This window comes from Orcinus orca, chromosome 14, assembly GCF_937001465.1.
Source record: "Orcinus orca chromosome 14, mOrcOrc1.1, whole genome shotgun sequence".
Classification (NCBI taxonomy): Eukaryota; Metazoa; Chordata; class Mammalia; order Artiodactyla; family Delphinidae; genus Orcinus; species Orcinus orca.
Window position 1 is genome coordinate 38322386 of NC_064572.1, and position 16641 is coordinate 38339026.

At 37.6% G+C, this 16641-nt stretch overlaps 1 protein-coding gene across 9 annotated transcripts in view; it reads left to right on the top strand.

The window, feature by feature from the left end:
- NRG3 (neuregulin 3) overlaps positions 1 to 16641 on the top strand; it is a 1065062-nt gene that overhangs the window by 283633 nt on the left and 764788 nt on the right. The gene's annotated exons all lie outside the window — the stretch shown is intronic.

Here is a 16641-nt window from a genome sequence, read left to right on the forward strand (position 1 = left end):
GGTATATTGGTGTGTAGTTTTTCTTGTGTCCTTACCTGGCTTTGGTATCATGGTAATGCTGGCTTCGTAAAATGAGTTTGGGAGTGTTTTACTCTTCTTCACTTTTTTGAGAATGATAGGCATTAATTATTTTTTAAACGTTTGGTAGAATTCACCTGTGAAACCTTCTGATTCTAGGCTTTTCTCTGTTGGAAGGTTTTCGATTACTGATTCAGTCTCCTTATTTGTTATTGTTCTATATTCTTTGTTTATTTTTTCTATTCTTCTGTTGTCTAATTCATTTATTTATGCTCTGATCTTTGTTATTTCCTTCTTTCTGCTATCTTTGGGCTTAGATTGTTCTTCTTTTCCTAGTTCTTTCAGGTGTAAAGCTAGGTTGTTTATTTGTCATCTTTGTTGTTTCTTAATATTTGTATTTACTGCTGTAAACTTCCCCTACAAACTGCTTTCATTGCATTTCACAGGCTTTGGTATGTTGTGCTTCCATTTTTATTTGCTTCAAGATATTTTTATTTTGCTTTTGATTTCTTCTTTGAACTACTGGTTATTCAGGATTGTGTTGTATCTTTTTACCATATTTGTTAATTTTCTAGCTTTCCTCCTGTTGATTTTTAGTTTTATATCATTGGTTAGAGAATATACTTGGTATAATTTCAATCTTCTTAAACTTTTAAGACTTTTTGTGACATATAATATGATCTATGTGGAAAATGCTCCATATGCACTTGAGGAAAATGTGTATTCTACTGCTTTGGATGGAATGTTTAGTATATATCTGTTAGATCTGTTGGTCTCAAGCATAGTTCAAGTGCAGGGTTTTCTTATTGATTTTCTGTCCAGATGATCTATCCATTGTTGAAAGTGGGGTCTAGAAGTCCTCTACTGTTATTGTATTGGCTATTTCTCTTTTCAGATCTGTCAGTGTTTGCTTAATATATTTATGTGCTCCAATGTTGGGTACATATATATTTATGATTGTTATATCTTCCTGATGAATTTACCCTGTTGTCATCATATAATGATCATCCCTGTCTCTTGTTATAGTTTTTGCCTTAAAGTCTTTTTTGTCTGATAAAAATATAGCTACCCTGCTTTCTTTTGGTTTATCCTTGCGTGGCATATCTTTTTCCATCCTTTTATGTTGAGCCTATGTGTGTTCTTAAAGCTGAAATGAATCTCTTGTCAGCAGAATATAATTGGATCCTGTTTTTTGTTTTTTGTTTTAATCCATCCAATAGCTACTGTATGCCTTTTGATTGGAGAATTTAATCCATTTACATTCAGAGTAATTATTGATAGGGAAGCATCAGTAAATGCTTGATGTGTTCTTCTGTTGATGATCTCTATTGCATTTTGCATTTTATTTATTTTGTTCTGCAGCTCCAGAATTTCTGTTTGATTGTTTTTTATGATTTCTGTATCTTTGTATGCTTCTCATTTTAGTCCTGTATTGTGTTCCTGATTTTGTTGGATTGTCTTTCTGTGGGTTTTCTTGTTTTGTTTTGTTTTTATGTTTTTGTAGCTATTTGAGCTTCCTTGGAAAAGCTATTTTGAATTCTTTACCAGGTAAATTGCAGATCTCCATGTCTTTGGGGTTAGTTACTCAAAGATTATTATGATCCTTTGTTACTGTCATGCTTCCTTGATTTTTCACGTTCCTTAAAGTCTTGCATTGCTGTCTTCACATTTGAAGTAGCAGTCACCTCCTCCAGTCTCTCACGACTTACTTTAGGGGAGAAATACCTTTTGTCAGCCATGGTAGTGACCTGTGTATGTGCTTGCTTCATACTTCTTGCTCTCTCTTGTGGCTGAATTCTTAAGCTTATATGCTTTCCCTTGATCCTGCCATGCAGTAGGTTGGATGCTGACAACCTCCCTTTTGCTTTTCCAGAGAAAGTGCTAAAGCTCAAGTTTGTGGTCTCTCCTCAACCCGTTTTGGGGCAGGTTTTCTTTGCATACTCGCTAGCTATCTGCCAAAGCTCTTCCTCAGCACTGTACAGGGAGCTGGTCCCAAGGTGGGGTTGTGTATGGGTGAGGCATGCAGAATGCTGGGAATGCCCATGGGCCAGTTGGTGGGATCCACGGACAAGGTGTCTCTAGTGGCTCTTGGGCAGGCTTCTTGATGGGGTACACAATACCGTTGGTAGCATCTGCATCACTTTAATGCCTTCTGAGAGTCCTGTCTGCTTCTCTCCCAGGCTCTTCCCATCCCCCTGTAGTTCAGTAATGACACAGTATTCTGGATGAGGTGAGAGAGTTATGGCAGCATTTTACACAGCTGGAGTCACTCACATGCTGTTACTTTCTTCAACGAGAGAAATTTGGGGCTGAGGAAGATCTCTTTCGGTACTGAGCTGTGCTGTCTTGTGGGAAAGGTGATGTGGATAAAGTTACACTGTTCTTCATATGCATCCAAAGTTTCCAGTGCATCCAAACTCGTATTATTTTGCTCCAGTGGCAGGCTGGAACACCTCTGCTGGGCGCCTCCCACAAAGTCTCTTTCATCCATGAGTGATTGTCTAAGACAGTGTTCTCCAGGGGCTCCTGGGTTGTGGCTGAGAAGGGCTGGTGCTGGTTCAGAGAGCACTGCAGGATTCGCAGCTGGAACAAAAATCTGTATGCCTGTCACCCAATACGCAGGTGGGTGATACTGCTCCCAGGTCCCTTGGCATGTGGTGTTGGATCCCACAGCTCCAACAAGGGCACTTTTGTTTGTGGGTCATTGCTGAATCGTTATTGCTGAGGGGGGGGAATGCAATGTGGGATGTCTTATTCAGCCATCTTGCTGATGTCACCATCCATTTACCTTTTAAAAATAGGTATTATATAATATGTTATAGATAATGGAAACTGCTTTTTGAGAAGGTGGTTATTGCAGTGATGAAATATCCCTAATCTCCTGTCTACTGTGCCATATATTACTGTAATTATGAAAGAGACATAAGGAAATGCCATGAGCACTTCCATTGGGCCTCAGGCTTCACCAGCTCTCATATGGCTGTTGTATAAATGCTAATTACGAACATATGATAATAAAGAGGGAATGGCTACTGCTGACATGTACCTGCTAATTTGGTATCTTATTTATGATGGCAGAGTGAGGTGTATAATCAAAGACGGCGGAAGACAGAGACTGTTCGATAAAACAGCATCCTCTACTTTGCAGGCTGAGGCAGGCTGTGAATTTGTTTCAAGTTTGTTATACAGTAATTAATTTCATTAAAGCAATATTGACTGGTGACCCAAGACCATGTAGCCTTATTTAATATGTGTATGCTTTTCATTTCCATAATTTATATTTCATCCATTTATAAAAATAATAAAAGTTCAATATAGAACAGTGTATAGAAACATACGTAAATAAGGTATCAGAATCCTCTCTGCTAAGCTCAGCTGCTGCCATTTCTTCACTTTTATGCATATCTGTTTTACTCTAAAACTAAGTGATTATTTTCTGATTTACATGGTAGTAACTTCAATAGAAAAATACTTTTAAATACAGAAATATGGGAGAAATGATATTGCTCAGTGTTGAAGCAGAGAGTTTTCTTTGTTCATGAGATTTGGCCATTTCCACCTTGGGGGAGCTAAAGCAGCTTATTCTCAATTTGTCTTCTTTATTACTGTGGACATGAAATGTTTTTAGACAAAGTTTAACTTTCTGGATTCTCAAAAAGCAAGATCAATGTTAATTCCTTACACTTCAATAGACTGTTTATAAAATTTGTATTTATTTTTCCTACAAATATTCACATGTCCCCTTTTATCTTTAAAGTCAGATGTACCTGGATCCCAGTGTCGTCAGTTCTATTCACCAGCTGGTGTTATGTCCAAGTAACATAATTCATCTAAGCCTCGGCTCCCTTATCTAAAAACTATAGAATAAAGTTTGCCTCATCAGATGATGTGAGCCTGTATGAAGTGCCTGGCAATAGTTGATACTTGGTAACTATTAGCCAGCTTCTTTTCCCCTTAATTAATGTCGGTATCATCTATTAATTCTGCCATTGTATTTGGCAAAGTGTCCTGTTATTGATAGAAATATCCCTTGGGTAAACATTTCCATAAAGAGGTCTATGAAGAAGAAGCTTCCAGTAAAGTTCCAGAATTTGGAATTGAAAGAATTTATCCCCTTGCAAACTTTAGGTCCCAAGGTGTCTTCCTATCTGAGTGGTTTGGAAGAAGACCCACGGAGTTTAAGATGATGTTGGTATGTTTGAGATGCCTAATACTTTTATATTTTGTTACATTTTTCGTGGCTGTTAATAATATAGGTATGATCATCAGCGTGGAACTGCAATACACGTGAATTTAGGTTGGAAGTATCAATTGTTATTAATATCTCATGAGAAGGAACTATTTTAGAACTTCATAGTAGTTTATACATGGGGTTACCATGGCAACAATGGAATTTATATATTTTACATTTATTCCTTAATTTTCTTTAAACTACTTTGTAACTGCCTCGGCAGGAAACCCTGTGTGTAGTAATGACAGTGATTTAATGGTCATTATGAAGTTTAATGGTCATGATGAAGTCCAACATTCTTGTGATTTGCTTCGGGGGACACTGACTTTGGGTATCTTTGGATGTACTATTAAAGCAATGCTAAGCCCATTTAAAGTAGACAGAGTTTACAGGGAAGAGAAGTATATTTTCTTATTGCAATTTATCATCCAGTAATAATGGTGAATATTGCCACTCAAAATTTAAGGCCAAATGTAACTCAAGAGTGAGCTGACTGATGGCTGTCTTGCTCTTGAAGAAAGTATATTGTTTTTGCATTTAACCAAGCAGTCATTTTAAAGTATAAAAAGCTATTTAATAGCTACAAATCTTATTCCAGAAAGAATGTTCAATCTTTAATACAAAATGAGCCAAAGAAACAGCCTGCTGGATTGTTAAAGGAAATAACCAATATCTCACATTTTTTTTTCTTATAAATCTCTTGCTTCATTTCAAGGTCGCACTGATAATAGGTTAGAGGTTTGTGTGTTAGGAAATCTACTTTGCAAAATATGGCTATTCATAAATTAACCCTGAAGCATTTAAAATACTGTGGCATCAATTCAACACATCTATCGGATGCCAGTTCCAGGAGGTTAGGAAAGTCTGTTGAGAGAAATGTAGTATTAACTGGGGAATCCAAACAGAAGAGAGGCAAGGAATGCTAGGTAGATAAAATGGCAGAAATGAGTACCACTGACAGAGTATGTATGGTGTGAATGCAGAGTAAGGTATATATAAGGGTGAGGGAGGTATAGAGAATGTCTTGCCAGGTAAGAAAGTTGAGCAGAAGTCTATCTTCTAGGAAATGGGCCAGATGGAATAAAGATCTTTCAGTTTTGTAGTATGATAGTGAGTGATGTTTAGGGCAAAGGAGAAAGTTATGCTCATGGTACTGTTGCTTCTGGGAGGATAACATCATGTGATTAGCGTTGGGAGCCTTGTGTGGTTGTTCAGTCAGTCTCCTACCTTTGTGCCCAGTGATGATTATTGTAACAATAAACTGCTTTTGCTTGGGCAGGTTAGAAAGTATGATCTCCATTTACTTGAAAGAGAATCCATTGTCTTGCTGGGACGGTAACTGAATCATGCTGAAATGAATGAAATATGCAACCCAGTTGTATTTAGTGACTAGCAATTTATTCCCAATTCATTTTATAAAGGAAAATGGCTAATATATGGTTTGTCCATTGGAAAAAAAATTAATTTTTCATTAAGGCAAGAGTTAAGTTTATATTTTCTCAAAAACTATTCTAAATTTGTCATCTAAGTATTTGAATAACATATTTTGGCCTTGTTTTTTAATTAGTTTCCTGTAAACATGTCTATGATGTCTGTTAGAGAGTACATTTGAATGCGTATTTGTGTGTATATGTGTGTATATTGTATTTAAGAGACTAAAAAAGGAGGCCTTTAAGAGAGGTGTTTATGGTGTTAAAATCTCAAGGCTTCCTAAAGTGCATCTGTTTGGATAAATTGGATGTATATTCTTCTCTAACTGGTCCAACTGTTGAGTTTAATGAGGCTACCGCTGATGCCAATTGTGAATGGAGACTTGGCAAATTTATTGTCAAATCAGCTCTCCTCTTACATTGTTCTGAGATCATTCCTTTGGGCTTATATACTTTTTCTTCACATGTTAGTAAAATGCCACAAATGCTTGCTCTTGAAGTCCTGAGAGATGTGGCATATTATTATTATTTTTATGGGAATCTCTCTCTCTTTTAACCACTCTCACTTGATTAAAATAAGGGATTTTTTTTTTCTTTTCTTTTTTTCAACCTGATCATTTGCACACTGGAAATGAAATCTCTCCTGGGGATTAGTTTAGATACTCAAGCTTTCCATTCAGGTGAAGGTGTGAAAAATACATGACAAGGATTTTACTCAAATAGGGCATGAGAAGTGAGGAACAAGAAGAAACTGAGAGGATCTGGCTGAATATTTTTTTTCTATGCTGCAAATTTCATTTTCTCTGAGAATTGGGAGGAAGGAAAACAAAATAGCAAAAAGGTGGAACAATAGGAAGGCCATATATGAAAAACAAAGAAACATGATTTGGTTTAATCTAACAAAGCAAAGTCTTTCATGAAGGCTGCAAGTTACAGAACAGGTGTATCTCCTGAAAGTAACACTGCTGATTGCAGCAGCTTAGGAAGCTAGGGTCAATGACAGACATGCATATGCAGTGGTCCTTCATCATACTCAGGAACTTAGCCTGGCACTTAAAGCCATGATCCAACTCCTGACTGCCGCTCCAACTTCAGATTCCCCCACTCTCTCATGACCCCTAATGCCTCTATCTTTTTGCAGTTTCGTGAATACATTGCTGGTTCTCATATCTCTGTAAATATGCTGCCTTTGTTTGCCATGCCCCTTTTCTGTTGCTCCATCTATTGGACTCATCCTTCAAGATTTAGTTCCAGTACCATTTTAGTTCTCTGCTATCTCCCTCTGGGTTACCTAGATGACTGGACCCCTTGTACCCCCATAGCACTCTGAGTTCACTCCATTTACAGTTCTTTTTACAGAGTATTTTAAGCATGTTTTACTTTTCTGCATCTATGATTAAATGGAAAGAGCCTAAGAAATAGATGCCTTATTTAGGTTTTAAGCCCCATAGCCTCTGGCACCATCCCTAGCACATAGTAGGTGTATAATAAATTTTGATTGAATATAATTTGCAAGTTGGGATACAGAATAGAAGGTGGTGAAAATGGAATTATTTAACATTTGCACGATATTGTCCTAGGCTTTCTGGGAAGAGAGGTAGAAATACAAATAAAAACAGGTCACTTTTCAAAATGAACTAGAAAGGGAAAGACACATGATTAACCCACATATAAAGCTATGTGTGAGCTCTGTCAGGAAGTCACTTGGGGGAGGGTCCTAGGAATTGAGTGGAAGGTGAAATCCAAATTTCATTTCACTGAGAGGTGGTGGAAAGGCTTCATAAGTAAAAAAGCATTTGAACTGTGCCTAGAAGTTCCAAAAAGAGGCGGTTTATTGTTTTTGATTTTCTTGATCAGACATTTACTGAGTTCACAGAGCCTGCAGGACTTTAAACTCTATTGCTACCTAGGTTGACAAGCATGAATTTAATTAGCCTTCTCAAAAAATTAATAAAAAAAGAAAATCACATTTCACCACCTAAATACCATAGAATCATATAAGTATCATGCTGAGTGATTATCTGAAACAAGATAATGTACTTACTCTGCTGTCTCTTAGCAAAGCTTTGACTCCCCAATATTGCTGATGGCTTGGGAGAGGATGTGAACTCAATTTGGGGGCAAAAAAGGAAATTATAGAAATTTGGTGGAGGACCCAGTATAATTCTGTGTCCTGTGTCCTTCACCAAAGCAACAAGAAATGGGACCATAAGTGAGAAAAACACCGTTAGCAATTTAAATAACTCAGGGAACAACCAAGTATTTGACTCTAAATGCAGGGTTTTTCTAAAGTGTGGACTACTGAAAACAATGTTTCAGGGATAAAGATTAAAATTCACTCAGCCCTTGGTCAGCGCAGGTGGTGGTATAGAAACAATTTCAGCATCTGATCTAGACACTGGTATTTGAATGCACTGGACTTATAAATGATCAGCAAGAAGATGAAACTCCCTCTAAATCAGCGAAGTATAAACTAGAACAAATATAGATCTGGCAAAATTTAAAAATATGTACAATATCTGGAAATTTGAGGGGTGTGGGGAAATACACACTATAATACACTGCCGGTGAGTGTAGACGTTGGTAAAACCATTCTGTCTTGAGCTCAGAATGAATTATGTTATTTGCTAAAAGAGAAAAACTGGAAAGGGACAGAGTATAGGGAAAAATTAAGAAATTATGAATTCTGTTTGGGACATCCTAAAAGATACCAGGAATTCGGGTGGGGATCAGGCCATTAGTATGCGAATTTGGAACTCCGGGAAGGAATTCAAACTGGAAGATATGAGAGTCACCAGCATAGAAATGGTACATGAAGCTATGGGACCTCAGTCATCAGTCACTCATTTCACAATTGTGAATTAGTTGTCTGTTATATGGAATGCACTGCTCTCAGAATCTGTGTGGATGATATGAAAACACGAGCAATGGGTGGGTCCCAGCTCTAAGGGGGCACATATAAAGAAGCGCTTGCTCTATGGTAAGTGATCCGTAAAATACGTAAAATGATCACATCATTTGATTTTGTATCTTTAGTGGCCAGCTCTTCGCATATACTGGCTACAGTCTTCCCATGGATTTGCCCAAGGTGGGTAATTTTTTCCTCAATTTTACTGATAAGGAAGCTAAGGCAAGGGGACTTTAAGTGCATTTCATGTATTCACTGGTAGTAAATGGAGTTACTGATGTCAGACTCTGGTCTGTTTCATTAAAAGCCTGTTCTCCTTTCAACCATCTTCACTCACTGCTTTTCAATAATAGCCCTGTTGTCACTAAATCCTAGGCTTCTTGACCCACACTGTCTGAATAATGATCACAGCATCCCTCTAGGAAAGAAAGGTATCAACTGCAATTAGTTCTATTTGATGGATGGAAATCCTGGCTTACTTTGAATTTAAGTAAAGTAATTCAGGTTGCTCATGGGCTGGTCAGCCATGGGGAAGCTGGTTCTCTACATTCTTCTTAGATTCATATACTGCAATGTATTGATTCTTACATAAATATATTTAATGGCTTGATATGACAAAGTGGCCCATCACTCTGGATCATGCCCCCTACCAGTGATTCCCAAACTCTCCTATGAGCTGTACAAAACTTATATAGAGAGGGAAAACTTCCTTAATGGAATGGAAAACAAAACCTTATTTAACCAGAATGGATTTGTTCTTAAAGCAAAAGAAAATAGACCCGTTTTTCAAAGATCACTTCTTATTCTCCAAGACTTCTGCAATTATCTGTTGAATTTGAGTTTAGTTCAAGTAAAGATTGATTTCCAGGACAGGTTCAGGAGCTCAAACATTATAGCTAAAGAAGAGGTGGATAGCCATTGTGCCTGCATACTTGTGAGCTTAAAGTTATACATAGAAAAGTGTCAAGTGACTCAACAACATTCACCAAGTTTTCATCTTTCGGGGGGGGTTCCTGGAGGGGGGACATTACAGGGCAGCCTGCGTTAATACCAAGTGCCCTGCCTGATCTGAAGAGGTGTCATCATTTTGTTGATTATTTTATATGCCAAGGACACTGTTCTCACTACAAAAGTCAGTCACCTTGTCATCTCCTTGTTCTACTCCTCATCTCTTCTTGGACAGAGGAGACCCTCCTTAAGGTAAGGGCAAAGAGAAGGCAACAAGTTGCTAGCTGCCCTTTCTCACTGAACCCAGGTGAATGCGCTGAGGTATCAAGTGAGTGAACATCCACTTGGTCTCAGTCTATGATTCTTGTTACTGGCAGAGAAGCCAGTAAGTAAAACCAAAACCTCGTGGGACATGTAACCGTGGGATTTATTCCTTTTCAGACTGCTGGAAAGCCAGAAGCTCTTTCCAGCATATGAACTCAATTTAACCCTTTTATACATAAGCTAATGTCTTCCCTTCATTACTTAATTCGTACGATAAAGCTCTCCAAACCTCCTCATGGTCCCTTACCTAAAACAAAGTCAGCTGAACCATGTGAAGCTCCATTTCTAATTACTGGTTACTTTATTCAAATGCTCTTACCCCAAAGGGAACCAGTTGGCAGGGCAACAGAGAATGGAGTTTGGGCCAAAGACTATGGATCTTCTGTTAAATTCCTATGGTGCTCTTCTTTCCTCTCCCTAGTGGCTTAAAGTATGTAAATCTCTCATGCCAGCAAAAGAGGCCACTGTTCTCTCCCTGTTTTCCCCTGTCTCTTTTCAGGAGGTCTAATTAACCTGTACAGTTTCTTCCAGGTTTACCAACAGCTCTTTCACGTGATTTTCTTATCTTATACAATTCTCTCTTCTTGTATAATAAATTTCTCATTTGACCTTCCGCTCAAACAAAGATTATCTTAAAAATTGCCCACAACTGAAGAAATGACTTAATCTAATTCTCAAGGAAAATGCCTCCCTTCTTGTGCATCTTAAGCTTTGCTGTTGTTATTTTAAGTTCTGCGCATATGAACTTTTTATTCTGGCTTTTAAACAAATGTTTATCAATCATATAAAATTTGGATAATGTGGACAAGCACAAAGAAGAAAAAACGTATCTGAATATAAGTATAGTATCATTAATGTTTAAGCAATGTAGTTGTTAAGGGCTTAGATTTTTGATTAGCTATCATTGCCACTCAGTGCATCAGTAGGCAAATGGGAAATATGAATTCAGCTAGGGCCATAAATGGTGGAAAGTCCCTGACATACCAGTGTGTAGGGTTAGGCGGAGGCAGGGAAGGGAGTGCTCATTTAGAAGCAGTCAGAGAAGACCTCTCAGAGCAGAGGCCTGAATATTGAGAAGGAACATTCTAGGAGGAGCAAAAGCAACACCCTTGCTCGGGGACACTTTCAGCCTGATTGAGGCTAGAGCCTTCAGGTTAACGGGCAAGACGAGCAGTGGTAGGTCTAAATTCATTCTCTGGTCTCTAAGACCAGAGAATGGAGGCTCCTTGATGCCATGGTAAGGAGTATGGGTTTTAAGTGTGATGGGAAGTAATAGGTCAGTTTCAAGCAAGGGACCTATATGATTGGATCTATAGTGTTGTTTTTTTTTTTTTTTTAAACATCTTTATTGGAGTATAATTGCTTTACAATGGTGTGTTAGTTTCTGCTGTATAACAAAGTAAATCAGCTATATGTATACACATATATCCCCATATCTCTTCCCTCTTGAGTCTCCCTCCTACCCTCCCTATCCCATCCCTCTAGGTGGTTGGATCTATAGTTTTAAAGAATAACTCTGCGGACTTCCCTGGTGGTCCAGTGGCTAAGAATCCACACTCCCAATGCAGAGGGCCTGGGTTTGATCCCTGGTTGGGGAACTAGATCCCACATGTGTGCCTCAGCTAAGAGTTCGCCTGCTGCAACTAAAAGATCCCATGTGCCGCAAGTGAGACCCAGCACAGCCAAAATAAATAAATATTAAAAAAAAAAAGAATAACGCTGGCTGCTGTATGTGGAATGGATTTTAGAGAGCAAGAGTACAAGTAGAGGTGGGGAAAGGTCAGGTTAGCAATATGACTTGGAGGCAGAGATGGCAGTACATGGCTGAAAACCAGTAGAGAGAGATAAAAAGAGTCCAGAAAAACATTTTCCCCTACTCATAATGGAAAACTAGGGGAGGAGCCAATTTGGGGAAGGGGGCCAAAGAAGGGGAAATGAAGAGTTCTATTTTTGGACTTTTTTTTTTTTTTTTTTTTGCGGTACGCGGGCCTCTCACTGTTGTGGCCTCTCCCGTTGCAGAGCACAGGCTCTGGACGCGCAGGCTCAGCGGCCATGGCTCACGGGCCCAGCCGCTCTGCGGCATGTGGGATCTTCCCGGACCGGGGCACGAACCCGCGTCCCCTGCATTGGCAGGTGGACTCTCAACCACAGCACCACCAGGGAAGCCCCTATTTTTGGACAGTTTAACTTGAGCCTGGTTATAGTAGTCTGGGGTTCAAGGGAAAGTTGGAATTCAAGACATAAACCAGTAGTATTAGAAGTAGAGATACAAGTAGAGGTAGAAGCTATAGGTGTCATTATAGTATTTACTCTTCCAATCTTTTTCATATTTGATTTAATATATTTTTTCAAAAAAACCTCACATTTTAATACCTCTTTATACTCGATACTTGTTTATTTAAAAATTATATGTATGTACTGTGTATATACATTTTTTTCATTTATTATTTGCATATAATACTGATTTTCAAACCATATATGCATCTGAGATGGGTCTTAGTAGAAGGAGGGCACTGGCTGCTACTCTGACTCCCTGATTCTCCTTAGCAAGCTAAACCGGCGCTTTTATCTCAGTCAGTAGACGTACTGGAAGAAAAGGCCTGAATGATTTTAAGAACTTTGATTAAAAAATATAAATTGCACTTCACGTCTGACACCTAGAACAAATAGATGCTCAGTAATTATTTATTTGAAGACTGATTACAGTCTCTCTAGAATTATATGAAGGTGACTTTTCCCCTTTGCTTTGGCAGAACAGAATAGTGCAATTTATAATAATGTTGATTTGTAGGCAGAATAGCTTATTTTAATTTGCATTTGCAAAATCAGGGAACAGTTGATATTTTTCATACTTTCTTCAGATATTTGTTGTCCTTTTGTAAACATTCACTCACATTTGCTGCCTCCTTTTCTACTGGGATCACTTTTCTTTTTCTCATTGTAAAACTTGATATTTAAAGGATATTGAAACGTTTCTTTATCGTAAATATATTAAATATTTTTCCTTTCTGGTTTGTTACGTACCTCTTAATTGCATTTATGTGTTTCTTCTTTTTTTGAGGGTGGGTGTGGGTGGAGTGTGCAGAAGAGATTAATATTTTATGTTGCTAAATTAGCCTATCTTAAGATATGCTAAAGGAAAATAACCCTTGAAAAAACAAGGCTTCTTTTTGCAAATTGAAAGAGGTTTCAACGTTCCAAACAAATGCAAATAAATAACTATCAAACCTAAGTACATCTAGTCAACATTTAAAAATGATAAGTCAGCTTGCCAGTTGTTCTCTTGCTATTCGTTTTCTATTTGTCCCATCTGTCCTTTGTTCTCTTTTCCTCTTTTTCTGCCTTCTTTTGAATTAATTGAATATTTTTGATTCCATATTGTCTCCTTTGCTGGCTTATTAGGTATAAATGTGTGCTTTGTTATTTTAGCTACTGCTTTAGGTTTTATGGCATATGTCTTTAACTTATCGCCATCTACCTTTAAGTGATATTACATCACTTCATGTGTAGTATAAGAACCTTATACTGCTCTCTTCCATTTCTTCTCTCCTGGCTTTTGTGCTATTGTTTACATACATTTTAATTTTATGTATATTGTAAGCCACACACTGCATTATTATTTTTGTTTAAACAATCAAGTGTCTTTAAAAAAATTAAATATTAACAAGAACTTACGTATTTACCCATGAGTTACTGTTTCTGATCTTCATTTATCTGTTTAGATCCATAATTTTATCTATATTAGTTTCCTTCTGCCTGAAGGACTTGCTTGAATATTTCCAGTTGTGTGGGTCTAGTGGTGATGGTTTTTTATGTCTGAAACAATCTTATTTCACCTTCATTGTTGAAAGATATTTTTGCTAAGAAGTTCCATACCCTACCCCTCACCCAGTACTTTAAAGATGTTACTTGACTGATTTCTTGCCAGCATTGATTTTGATGAGAAATTTGCTGTCATTCTCACCTTCGTTCCTGTTTATGTAATGTATCTTTTCTTTCTTGCTGCTTTTAGGGGTTTTTCTTCATAGTTGATTTTAAGAAATTTGATTATGCTATTCCTTAGTATAGTATAGTATTCCTTAGTCCCTACTATAGTATAGTATAGTATAGTTTAGTTCTTTTATTCTTATAATTCTAATCCCATTTTCGTACTGGGATTCCTTGAGCTTCTTGGATCTGTGAGTTTATAGTTTTATCAAATAAGGGAAATTTTCAGCCATTATTTTTTCAAATATGTCTCTAATTCAATTAACGGATTTTTCTCTTCATCATGTGTCATATTTCCCGGCTCTTTTTACAATCCTGGTAATTTTTTATTGGATAGCAGATATTGTGAACTTTGCTTCTTAGATGCTGGATATTTTTTCATTCCTGTACATAATTTTTAGCTTCATTCTGGGATGCAGTTCATTGATTTTGAAAGTATTTGATCTTTTTAGTTCTTGTTTTTATGACTTGTTAGGCTGGACTGGAGCAAAACAAGCGTTCAGTCTAGGACTAATTATTCTTGAAGTGTTCAGTCTAGGGCTAATTACTTCCACTCCTGAAACATGACTCTCTTAAGAACAAACAAATGACTATTCATTTAACCCTGAATATGACTTAGTGGCAGTGGCATCCAAAGAGAACAGCAAGGGGAATGGTCCACCTTGTACAGAATTTAATAATGGCTGTGTTTACTGTCAAATTTTAATAAAATATATGTGAGCTTCAAATTCGTCCATTTTTATTTCCTGTTCTACTTTGTATTTTCATTGAGGTTAATTCAGAGAACTCCTAATTATGCAGTTGTCTCCCAACACGTGTGGACTCAGCCACATGTGTTTGTTTCTAGAGTAAGTTCTTAGAGGTTTAACATTATTGAAACTTTCTTCAGAGGATATTACTTTTAGTTGTGGGATTGAAAAGTGCCCACCGAACTGAGAAGGTATCTTGAGAACAAACAATGAGGCAGGCAACTCCATGTAATCCATGGATCGGTTTATTATAGGGTAACTTACTCACAAGGTAGGATTGGGTGGACGGTGATCTGGAAGCATTCACAGCTGTACTCAGCACCGCTGAGGGGCCACTGGGAGAATTTTATAGTTAACCTAGGGTAGGGGGATATGTGCTTGGAAACAGGAAGTGCATTCCTAAGTCAAGATTTATCAATGAGTAACTACTTTCTTGGGTGTTGGGAATATGTCAGGGAAGGTCTTCATTATTGTTTGGAGACTCACTGGGCATAGAGGCCATCCAGACCTAATGATCATTCAACACTGTCTAGTAGTACAAAGCCCTTGATGACAGAGAAGAGATTTACTATGCAGTACAGCCCTGGGTAGGGTCAGTGGAAGGACAGGAGGAACTGAATGGGCCCAGGATGGAGTCAGTTATGCTAACAGCCATACATTATTTATTTAAAAAGTTCTTGCACAGCTTAAGATTCCTCCGATTGTTTGTGTTCTTTCTGTATTAGTCTCTGTTTTCATATAAAATGGGTTTCTTAAACGTTTGTCAATATTTGCATATCTGCTCTTATGGATACAGTGTGCCCAGAACCTATTTTGAGGCTCTTTATGGGTGGATGAGAATTGTCTACTTTGGTCACTATCCTGGAAGATCTCACTAGGAAATCTTCCATGTCCTTTGGGGGTAGTCAGATTCCCCGGGGCGGGGGGGGAACCCTTCCACTGTACTATACAGGTGGAATATACACAATGATGAAAATATGGAGATAAAGGTGAGGGAAGAATGGTGAAAGTAAACCTTCATTTTATTCTCTAGTGTTTAGCATTTTGTTTTCACAGTGCTGTATCAACCTCACCCAGTCAGATCACTCAGAATAATGATCCTAGTTGACTTGTCCAGTCCTCAGCTGTGAGCGGTGTGGTCCTGAGACTCTGTTTTACCTTCTGGGGACTCAAACTCAGATCTGCTTCCATAGTTGTGGAAGGTGAGTAACCCAGCTCTATGGAGCACCCTAAAGTGAGAGAGGGATCTATATGTTTCTTAACCAGATTTTCAACAAGTCCTCCATTTTTTAATTTGCTTTTTATATCTCAGTTCCAGACATTTCATTTCTGTCATTTCTCCAGATCTGGGGAGGTTTTGAATGTAAATTGAGTTTCTTATCAGTTTTTCTAGCTTCTAGATTAACTATTCATCTTTCTCTGGCTGGCTGAGCCAGTTACATTACTCCCTCAGATTTCCAGCATCCAAAATTTTTTTGGTTTTGTTGCTTCCCAGTCCTTCTGTTTATGTGAATTCATACCTTCTTGAAATTCCTTTACTGGAGATAATTTTTAGAAGTTTCATTATGAAGCAGAGCTCAATGCTATGTTCAGCTTACCATCTTAAATACTGTGCATCTGCAAATGTCTTTCTATTTTATTCATATGTGTAAAATTTTATGTCAGCTTAATATTTGCATCTTCATTCATACCTATAGAGTTCTTTTATTCTTATAATTCGAAGATATCAGCTAGAGGTACTTAGGTTTGCATTGTTATTTGTGTGCATTTGTTTGAAATGTTAAGAACTCTTTAGTTTGCAAAAATAATCCTTCTAAGTGGTTTTCTTTTAAGATATCTTAATTATTTTGCCAATTTCCTTAAATCTGTTCTTGTGGTCAGGAACAACAATTACCTGTATTTCACGGTTCCATACTCACTCCTCTTTACATATTGATATCTCTTGTATAATTGTATCTCCTTTGTTTTTCACTTTCCATCTGAGTTCTGAAAGTATATCTCAAGCTTTTATCTCTAATAATAGCAGATTCATATTTCCGTAGATTT